Below are 11686 nucleotides of genomic sequence, written 5' to 3'. Positions count from 1 at the left end.
CTCTGACTATACTGGTGATTGCGTGGACTGCAAGTCAACATCTGGTACATGTCATTTCCTCAGACGATCTTTGGTCTGTTGGTCCTCAAAGAAACAGAACTGCGTATCACTATCTACTGCTGAAGCTGAGTATATTGCCGCTGACCTTGCTGTGCTCAATTGCTATGGATGAAGCAAACTCTCAAGGACTACGGCGTCAACATGAAGAATGTGCCTCTCTTCTGTGACAATGAGAGTGCCATTAAGATTGCTCACAACCCAGTTCAGCACTCGAAGACTAAGCACATTCAGATTCGTCATCATTTTCTTCGTGATCATGTGTTGAAGGGCGACATTTCTATTGAGCATGTGAAGACTGAAGAACAGCTAGCCGATATCTTCACAAAGCCCTTGGATAAGAAGAGATTTAGCAAGTTGCGGTGTGAGCTAAATATTCTAGAATCTTCGAATGTTCTTTGAAAAGGACACTCATCCTAACACTTATGCAAAATTGATGACTTAGACGTGCAACACATGAAGAAACGTTTTTCTTCAATCAATGAAGAATAACACTCTAAGTGTGAAGAAATTAACGAAGAATTGATTCTCAGAAACCTACGATAATTGTATGCGGTGTCTGAAATCATCATTCTTATACGGTGGGTCACGCCACCACCAAAAGTTGAGATTCCTCAGTTATTCATATTCTTGAACTTTGCATTGTCTTTACTGTTTTCGTCGTTTTTCTTCATTGGCTATATATACTGGTGGACCCGTTGCGCCAAATGGCGCAGAGACCTGCTGATTCCATGTTAGCGATGAAAAGAAATCTATGGTTTAGTTGATTTTGGTACAGGCAATCACATATGACAATAAATTAATCTCTCTTAGTTGGGAAAAACAGGGGCTTGTTGTCTACAATAGACGTATATACACATCTAAATTTGGTAGCATAGAGTTCTATTTGAAACAAAATTTATGTAACAAATATAATCCACGGTATTTTGTTGTCTATAATGAGATGCATATACACATTCTAATTTGGTAGCACAAAGTCCCATTCAAAATCATGCCAGATGCGGTAACAAATTTAACCCACTTTAATAAAGAAAAAGTATAGGTTTGTTGTCTACAATAAGATGTACATGCACATTTTACTTTGGTAGTGTAGGGTCTCGTTCAAATCCACATCGCATTCAAAATATATGTATTTTTCAATAAACTTCTGTTTGAGCATGCAAGTACTCACGGTAAGAATTTAGACCCTTTTATATAAAAAAACAATACATATCTTTTTGCCTAAGAACATATATGTATACTTAACACCATGTACGAAATCAGTTGAGGCCTTATACTATTTTAAGAAGACTAGTGTTTCTATCAACTTTGTTTTTGTGTCTTTGAAAAAAAAAGTATTTATGTGCTTCAAAGCAGTCATATGGCAGCCAGTTCGGACCATGAAAGCAGTCGTATGGCAGCCAGTTTGGCCCATGACTCGAGCAACTTATTTATCCCTTCTTCCTTAGCAGCTTCATTCAGTCAGCGACAAAACTCCTTAGTAGTACTTCTATCATCTCAATAATTGGGATGGATATCATCCACTACAATGAAGAACAACAATATTTCTGTATATCTTGAACAATAATAACGTCATTTACAATACATATAGTCAAGAAACCAATTGGCAGAAGAATAATAACATTTCCCTATATCTCAAAAAACACATATGGGATTATTAATATCTTGACTTGTATGGATGGCTTCACTCGTAACAATACATATGACTTCTGTTTATTTGCCTGACAAAATGTCCATCAGAAGAATTACTCATATAGGAGGAAGTGGGGAGTATTTCAAACTGAAACAAAGAATTGATCCAACCTACGTGAAGTGCAATAGCTTTAAAGCCTCTGAATATATTCTGCTGCTACTCCACCAGGAAAGTGCAGGGCTTCAAGAACCAAAAGAGGCCACTCGAGCCCTCTTCGGACTCATAAGCCCTGTTGTTGTTTATATCCTTAACCCCAAAAGGTTGACTCTTAGCATCTCTATTGTTCTCCTGACCCTTATTAGCATAGCTGTTTACCATAATGGTGTTGTTTGGAAAAATCATAGTACAATGCACAACGAAATTAGTGCCACATGTTGATGCCACTAATTAAAAAAAACACCCTTAAGAAACAGAATCAACTAACCTTGAACACAAGTAGGCCTAGAGCTAGAAAACAATACATCATATTACTAAGCAAAATCAAGTAGAAATATGAAATTGAGAGGCAGAACTATTTGAAAACGAAAATGTTGGCAAAGTAAAATAGAAACATCAATGATTTTCTCGACGTCACGCGGGAGACGGCAGTAGGAAACATATAATTGCCCTCTGGGTAAACCTTGAACTCTTTAAGTAGAGCAAACAAAAGATAAGTCTGAACATTGCTTTTATTTAGTCACAGCATAGCACAAGCTTAATATTCTGGGCATAAGCATGACACCAACAACATATAAAGATTTGACAAATGCAAGATACCGCAACCAATTTTAAACTTTGCACAACTTCATGAATATACTGAATCTCTTGGCAGCACTATACCCGTTGTGCCAAATGGCACAGAGGCCCACTGATTCCATGTATGCTTTGAAAAGAAAACCATGTATTAATTGTTTTAGTCATGGGCAAGTACAATAGGTAACAAATGGAATAGCCTTTATATCAAAAAAATGTTTTTTGTTGAATTTATACCTCTCTATATCTATTTATTTTTCCTTTGACCTACAACGTACTTGTACCTAACAACATGTATAATACCAATTGAGGATCCTTCTTTTTTTTGTCAAAATAATGTGCCTTACTAACCGTACGGGCTGAAGATCAAGATAGATAATGAGTTAAGGATCATTTTCAGCAGCAGATCTGTTTGAAGCAGATCACAAAATTCGATCATTGCTCCTTGAACTCCTTACTCCTAAGCTTGAAAACACACAAATGCTTCTATAAAAGCATCAGACCACCAGTAACATCGTAAACCAAGTTAGTCGGTATTACTCAAAAGAAATAGTAGAATAAACAAACAAATCTCAGTTAGGCTGGGATAACTGCAGATCCAGAAGCATATCCGATGTAAGGACCACATATGCAGTCTCAATGGTGGGAACCAGTGCAAGATTAAGAAATTATCCAAGTCCCCGCCAATTGAGTCCTAATAAACCCGGAGATAAATGCCAGTATCCTATCACTTGATTCAAACAGCACGTATAGGATCATGTAGCAGTACATGTGTGTGATTAGAAACCAAGTTCATTATGGTAAGGGACATTTTGTACAAATTTTACAAACAGCTCTTATTTTCATATTTCCGTATCCTTCTTTAAACTATGAATCTAATCTTTTGGAAAATATTGGTCTCTTATCATTATGTGTGTAAATAAAAAATTCATAAGAAGACATTGCAACCACTTGGGATGAGTCAAGTGGGATCTGAAACAATGGTTGTCCTGCTCCAGCCCCTAGTGTACCTCCCTCCTACAGTCCTGCTCCAGCTCCTTGTTTAGCTCGTCAGGTCCTCACGTTAGCCTTCAGGCGCCTGGAGGAAGGAGGCAGGTGCATAGGATCTGCAAAAATGTCCAGAAAACAAAATTTACATACTGTATTTTTCAGAAGACGGACATAGCACAACTATCTCAACAATGAACTGACATCTAAACCCCAGAAACTGAAGAACGCTACAGCAACACAAATCTTCTTCATAATAAGAAAATAAATCTTAAATTAGACAAGGATACTGATATGCAAATTTGAGGTAGAAAAATGATCATTTTCCTAGGTACTAACTCGCAACTGGTATGCAAATACACTGACTAAAAAGATCTGTAGATTAAACATGAGATCCTGCTGACAAACACGAAATGACATTCTGTTCTAGGTTCAAATCAGCAAGTAAATAGTGACCATGTTAATTAGAAGGGTCTCCTCAGCCTGAGGCCATACAAGTAAGGTGGCCCCTGACAAAGAGGATCTCATGCTCCATGGGCCAGTCTGGTATCCTTCATTTGTGCGTACTACTCTGGGCCATGAGTCTCTTTTTAAATCTAAAACAACATATAATTGCATGTAGCCAAGTGTTACATCTCGAAAAGGCCCATGATAGCCGAGTGTTCCAGAATCTAAATCATGATAGCTGAGTGTTCCATCTCGAAAAAGATATAAAACAGGTCATGGTATTCTTGCTTCAAAAACTATGGCTAGATCAGTTCTAAAGTTCAATTTTTAGTTTGTAGAAACAACTTAAGTGGCAAGTTATTAGATATTCTGCATCAGAACAGAATTTTGACTAAATAATAACTTACATAAGCACTAGACCTGTGAACACTCGCTCTCTGGGACAAATGCAGACCAACTAAACTGAATATTCTACATCAGAACAAAATCTTCACTAATTAATAACTGACATAAGCACTGGACTTGTAAACACTCGCTCTCTGGGAGAAATTGACAAGGACAATGCATGAACACTTGCAACTGATCTGTGGCACTTAATTAGCATATATCAATTAGTTCAACAAGGGCGTAGGGGGTGGAGATGGAAAAATCAAGAAACATAACAACATTTAGAAAACACATTTTGCAACAATTTGAATAAACCCAAATTGGGGCCGCAAGCTTCGCTCCTAGGGGGATAATCGTGATTCACCATAGCTAAGACAATTAGTTCATCACTGAATTATAAAGAAAAGAAATATGCCTAGCCTTACAGAATGTCATAGCACACATGTTTGGTAGAAAAAAGACAGAAAATTATATACTGTCAATAACATATGAGGATTTAACAAACACGGGACACCACAGCCCATTTTAAAAATTTACATATAATCGTGCATATACTTAATATCCTGACGGCACTATATCCACATTACTTGAGAAAGTAAATAATAAACGACACTCACGGAAGAGTTGTAGGTTTCTACAGTTTCCACTTTACAATCCCAACATAACTATATAGTTGTTCTGCAAGTACTCACATGACATGACGATGGCTTAAACACATATCCATCTTTTATGGCATGAACATGTATATTTCTAGATTACAATTAGTAATGAGAAGCGATGGGTAGCTCACTCTTTAACATCCTACATACCAGGAAAATATCACACGTGCAGCTGTGAAAGAGAACTATAAAGGGAACGGACTTACATGTAACGATGTGGCATAGGTGCGCATGCCTCACCAAGCGAGATCTTTGTGGGCGATACCTAATGATGCGAGAGTAGTCTCTCTCTAGGCAAGTTCAAAGCTACATGACCACACCAAAGTTCAAGTCAATATTAAATGTACACGATGATTCTATGACTGCCAACCAATTAATCTAGGGAAACAAATCAGATCAATCAGTTCTCACCTTACCTAATTATTTTTGTCTACCAAGCATTTTGCGCCTGCTGCAATCTTCAAATATATTTTGTAATCAACCTATCTGTTCATACTAAGAAGGAAGAACGCCTGAATTATCTGTGCAAAGTAGAAAACATAACCAATTAGTAAAAAAAATCCTAATCCACATCCAAGTTACAAAGTTCCACTAATGATCTAAATTCATAAATTGGGTACAAATATATGTGCAAGGAAAGTGACATGCCACACCATGAGCTTTCGTTTTACTGAACAATCCAGAAGTAGTAATAGAAAAGTTCATATTAGCCACGACTAAACTGCATATCAACCATAGATTTTGTTCAACCATTAATTCCACAGCCCAGGCGTTGCTTCTGCTATTTTTTCACTGTTAATTCGCTTCATTTTCTGCAATTTCCCGTAGCAAGGACATGAACAGGAATCGCAAGAGGAAAATCAGCCCCAAATCAGATAAGCTAATGGAGAAATCTGCCATTGTTTTGCCAACAAAATCAGATCAAACAAGAGAGGAAATCTACAGGAAAACAAACCACGCAACGCCATCTTCCTCGGCATGGACCAACTCGTCCAGCTCCTGGCGTCCAGTCACCGTCGTTGCTCGCATGCTCCCTGCCGCCGCTGCCATTTTTGTCCCCTGGCTCGGTCGTAGGTAGAGGGGCCGCCGCCGCCACTCTCCCTGGGCGCCATCTCCTCCTCCATCTGGCGGCGCCTACTCCTTGTTTCTTCCACTCCCGGGGCGCCAGATCCGCGGGCTCGCCGCCGCTCGGATGGAGAAGAACGGGGTGGAGCGGATGCTGGCCTGGAGGTGACTCGGCTTGGCCCGAGAGTGGAGTTGGGGTGCTGCCGGAGAGGTCGGAGGCGAGGGTGTCGAGGGGAGGACGGAGGCGAAGAGCAGGGAGAAGGGGAGGCGGCGGCGGCGTAGGAGAGCAGTGGAGGGAGCGAGGAGGAGACGAGGCACAGGGGAGTGGGAGGCTGTGGGGACCGACGGGAAAGGGGCTAGGGTTTCTCTGGCGGCTTGTGTGTGAGTGGGACGAGGCGAGGACAAGATTGGCTGCCAGACTCGCGGAGCGGATAGGCTGAAATCTCCTGCACGCGGGGACAACAAACCCAGCCAACCAGCACGCGGGGACCACAAACCCAGCCAACCAGCACGCGGCGCGAGCCCACCCGCCATTGGCCACTGAAAACAACAGGGAGATGAAAATCGGGTTTGACAATCGTGAAGATCCAGTGGCTCGGACGCGAAGAAAGCCGGATCCAACGGCCAACTAAGGCTTAATTGAGGAAGCACTGTGGAGACAAGTTGGCTAGCAGCCTTATATGTTTAAATATATATGAGTTTATGTCCTCTACAGCATTTACTTATTGTTAATTTTTCAAATTGGTTTTTTGCTAAGTGAATGTGATCGGACCCTTTCCCCCTCTATGCTATACTCAACCCAATCTGTTCACAAATTTTTTATGTGCGTTCTATTTGAAACTCGTTCAAAATCTTCATTGTGTCCTTGTCAGTTGAAGAAATTGCGAACGGAACTTTAAAACCTATCTTATCTAAATTTTCGGCTTTGCCGCTCAAATCGTTCTGCATGCCATGATACACTTATCCTTTCACCTACGATCGTACACGATCTCCACCTCTCAATACGTGGGTGACACATGTCAAGTGAATGAGAAGGGTCAGGGGCATTCGTCCAATTTCTTCGGGCGAACAGTTTTTCACCGTGGCTATAAATACCTCTCTTCCCCTTCCTCACTTCTTTTACTCCGCTCGACCTCTCTCCAGCTCGAGCTTCTCAAACCCTAGCGCCGCCGCTACTTCATCGTCGCCGGTGAGGAAGAGCTTCATTGTCTCGACCTCGTCGCCGCCGTACTCGCGCCGGCCGCGGAAATCTTCACTCCGCCGCCGCCGTAGCCGTCTTCCTCCGCCGAGTTAGGGCGTGGAAAATCTACACAGACAAACTTCACCTCTCCACCTCACTGTTCGTCGTATTCTTCATCCAGGGTAATTAAAAGTTACTTTTACTGCCCTCGTTGATTCGAATGATTATCTACAAAATCTTTAAAGGTGTTTTTCTTCATATCTTCACACACTAAAACACCTCTCATATCATCTGTTCTTGATTCGTTTCTCTAAGCTATGTTTTTTTTCAAGATTCCTCAAATGTGTGGATTTTTGATCTACACATCTCTGAAACCTAAGACAAAGAACGCTTAGTGAAATTCTTCAAGACTCATCTGGTCAAATTCCTCAAACTTATTATTTATAAAACCTTTTGAGAACGCATATGACCTCTCCAAATTCCTCGCAACTATACTATGTTCACGGGTACTCATGTCAGCTGCTGAATCACTAGGTTCTCATCAACTTAACTCATTTGCAACGTTCCTCGAAGAAAAATTGCATACTTCTTCAGAGAATTCAATTGTTCAAATTCCTCGACTGAAGAAAATGGCTGACGGTAAGAAGCCACAGAACGGAGGAAAGAGGGTTGAGGTCAACACAGCGTTTGAGATCCCTGATGATATATATGCTGGGTACTGCACACCTCCTGAGGAAGACAAAAAGCAGCGCAAGGTGCGCATTCAGAAGATAGAGAGGAGATGGGCTAGAGAGTGGAGAGAGAACAGATGTGTCACTGCTTTTGGATCCCAAGTTGATTTTCGAATACATTGATGTTTGGCACAAGTACCCCAACACTCCCATGCCTGATTTCAAGCTGACTCCTGGCCAAAGTCACATGCTGACCCACTTCATTCAAGAAGAAAAATGAAAATTTGGGAAGGCCAGGCAGATCAAGAAAGCGCAGTACAAGAAGGAGTGCTATCTGAAGAAAAACGTTGTCTCTATGACAACTTAAGAACTTGTCACTATTCAAACTGAGATCAAGAAACTCAGTAATGAATTTGATGCATACCGCGCTGATTGGCTTGGAGTCAAGGTTCGTTTTGTGAGACTTGCTGATAACTTCACTTCCAATGTTGCTGCCCCAACGCAACAGGAAATTCCTCAGGCTGAAGTATCTACTCAGCCGATTGAAGAACATGCCAGCACCACTGATGAAAATCAGGATGCTGAAGAAAATGTGAGTTTCAGGGCTAATGACTGCATTTCAGCCGCTGAAAAAATTGCCAGGGCATCCACTAGTGGTGCGCCTGAAGAAACTGAAGAAATCATGGCAACTGCATCAGTTGTGCCTGAAGAAAATCAACCAAATTCCTCTGCTCCTCCTGCGCCAACACCAACTCCGATCCTTCCATCTGCATCAGATGTGAAGAAGACCAAGGCTGCAGAGCGTGCAGCAGTGAAGAAAAGGAAAGCATCAGCTACTTCAGATTCTTCAGCTCCGAAGAAGATGAAGTCTTTGACCAGTTCATTTGCTAATCCCATTGATACTGTTCCGATCTCAACCATGCCATCAAAGGACCTTGTTCTTTTTGGTGAAGAATATGAGGTCCCTAGCGGATCTGATGAAGAAAATCATTCTGCTGCTTCGTCAGAGTAGATTGATGGAGAAATTGAAGTGGATACGATCCCTTCAACATATGTTATCTCCTCGCCTATGCCTCAGTTCACAGCTGAAGAGGCTGGCGTTGAACAAATGGAAGATGAAGATGTGGACGTTGGCTACTCCACACCAGTGATGAGTGATGAATTCTGGGAAAGTCAGCATCCAAACTCTCCAATGTTCACACCGTTGCAGCAAATACCTCAGTCCCCTACACAAACTGTTCAGATGGACTCTGAAGAAACTCACCCCACTTCATCTGTATGTGAGAAAATTCCAGCCACTAGTGCTGAAGAAACTGCTGCTGCTGAACATCTGAAGACGCAGACTGCCACTGAAGAGGAACGAGAAATTCCTCAGCCTAAAGAACCTAAAATTGCGATTCCTGAGGTCATGATGCAACTCACTGACACTCCTCTGCCCAAGCCAAAGGATCCATTCTCACGCAAGCAAAAGTTCAAGGCTAATGATTTCTTCGGCGAGCACGTATTCTTCGAAGACTACAACCCATATGATTCTACTCGTATAAGGAAGAGGCGTTTCTGGACTGCTAGTCAAGCAAATTTCTATTCCTCAGTGCTGTTCAACAAAGAGAAAATCTTCTACCATGAGCATATTCCTCACGTGGATATGGAATCTTTGTCGTGCTTCGTGCCAGTCCTCAGTGTTCTTCACAACTCTGGACTATTAAACTTTTGCTCTGACATCTGTGATTGGAATGAAGAACTGATTCTTCAATTTTATGCGACACTGCACATCACAGGAGATTCTGAAGATGTGAATTCATGGGTGCTGGACTGGATGTCTGAGAACACTCACTACACTGCACCAGCTACTGAATTGCTTCGTGCCTTACCACTCAGTCCTCCCCTTGAAGAAGCTCGTTGCATCTATAGTGAACCTGAGCTTACAAATCACTACATGCAGGTTCTGATGAAACCTTTGAAGCCAGGTCAGGCCCCACGAACCAAATTCCTCGTGAAGGAATTACTTTATGTGCCCAGAATTGTCTATCGTATTCTTACGAGAACAATGAGTCCTATCAAAGGCCACAACTCATCTGATGAGGAAATTGTTGGCATCATGAAGAATCTGGTATTCAATATCGTTCATGGCATTCCTGTCAATTATCACGATTTCTTCATGAGGACTCTGGCAAATGTTGCACTGTCTCTGTTTGAGCTGAAGCCTTATGCACCTTGGATTATGAGATTCCTCAGGACAAGGTCTTCACTCAACTACAAAGCTGATTTTTAGAATCATCTCAACTACTTGCCCCCAATTGAAGTCCTCAAGCGGACCTATTCCTCAGTTGATGAAAAGGGTAAGGCACCAGCTGTTATAGACGAAGGCATTCGTCCATTGGATGGATAGTTTCGCAAAGCTGCCTCTTATTCCACCAATGATGACTCTGCCAATGCACCCAAGTCTACTCCTCAAGCCACTGCTCCTCGTGTGATGACTGATCATGAGCTTCTTCTGAGCCTTCACCAGAAGGTGGATCGAAATCATAAATGGGTTAAGCGTGTAACACCCCGGACACACCCGCCGGTGGTTGTTACTCCTGGCGGGATCTAGACTGGCCCCATAGATTAATACTAGTCTTTTCTGCGCACTTTGGCCTCACTCGTGCGCACCCGGGAGAAACTTCCCGGTCGGTCACCCATCCTGAAACTACTCCAAGCTGAGCACGCTTAACTTTGAAGTTCTGTCCGAATGGGCTTCCGGAAAAGAAGGGATTCCTTATTTATATGAGTAGTCTATCATCCCTAATAAGCCAGGCTATCACATACACCACCACTCAGAGGAACCGACGTCCTCGTCGGGCCACAGGAACGTTCCCTCTTGGCACATACGTCTGTGCATCCAGTCCAGTACATGTACCATGCCGTGTGCCATGACGGGTCACAAACGTCATGAACAACATGACCGTGCACCTGTCTGCAAACATTCGTGTAACCGCAAGGCTCGACTCTGATACCAACTTGTAACACCCCGGACACACCCGCCGGTGGTTGTTACTCCTGGCGGGATCTAGACTGGCCCCATAGATCAATACTAGTCTTTTCTGCGCACTTTGTCCTCACTCGTGCGCACCCGGAAGAAACTTCTCGGTCGGTCACCCATCCTGAAACTACTCCAAGCTGAGCACGCTTAACTTTGGAGTTCTGTCCGAATGGGCTTCGGGAAAAGAAGGAATTCCTTATTTATATAAGTAGTCTATCATCCCTAATAAGCCAGGCTATCACAAAGCGTTAGTTTGGTTCACTTCTTCACAACATGACTGCTACACACAATGTAGTGAAGAAAAACCATTACTACCTCCATGAAGTCTTCGGTCGCACCTGGGCAATACTGTCATATCTGTATGGTGAAGAAGATCTGAAGAAAATGGGTCTTAAGGAAGATTTTGACTGGTCTGCACCTCCACCAAAGAAATTCAAGAAGGTCAAGGTTCCTTCCTTGGTGGCCAGATCATATTCTTCATCGCGCGACACTGATGAGAATGAATACTTGGACGACACTGCGGCAGGCCCTTCCACAACAAACGACCCCAACAACGCTGGCGCTCCTTCATCAACTTGATATTCTTCAAGGGCATTAGTCCTCATATTTGATCCTTTTGGTCATTTGATGACAAAGGGGGAGAATTTTGAGTTAGTCTTTAAGCGGGTCTTTCTATATGGGCATTTTTTATTAAGTTACAACTCTCATTCTTCTGGGACTTTATTGGATTGAGTTGTAAACTTAAACCCGATGGTGCTTTGATACTTTTGATATGTTTTTCTGCAT

The 11686-nt window shown here is 42.2% G+C and overlaps 1 long non-coding RNA gene across 3 annotated transcripts; it reads right to left on the bottom strand.

Annotated features, from left to right (window-relative positions):
• Positions 1 to 1688: 1688 nt before the first annotated feature.
• LOC125519834 lies at positions 1689 to 6447 on the bottom strand. Of its 3 annotated transcripts, none has more exons than XR_007288330.1 (5): positions 5918 to 6447; positions 5379 to 5483; positions 5169 to 5268; positions 1861 to 3588; positions 1689 to 1778 (listed from the first exon to the last, which is right to left on the bottom strand). It is a non-coding gene; the product is annotated as an uncharacterized LOC125519834 (long non-coding RNA). The 3 variants fall into 3 exon arrangements; XR_007288329.1 differs by having other exon boundaries at positions 1865 to 3588; XR_007288328.1 differs by lacking the exon at positions 1689 to 1778 and having other exon boundaries at positions 3195 to 3588; positions 5374 to 5483; positions 5918 to 6440.
• Between the last annotated feature and the right edge of the window lie 5239 nt (positions 6448 to 11686).

The sequence above is a fragment of the Triticum urartu genome, chromosome 7 (assembly GCF_003073215.2).
Source record: "Triticum urartu cultivar G1812 chromosome 7, Tu2.1, whole genome shotgun sequence".
Taxonomy (NCBI): Eukaryota; Viridiplantae; Streptophyta; class Magnoliopsida; order Poales; family Poaceae; genus Triticum; species Triticum urartu.
This window is presented reverse-complemented; position numbering and strand designations above follow the sequence as displayed.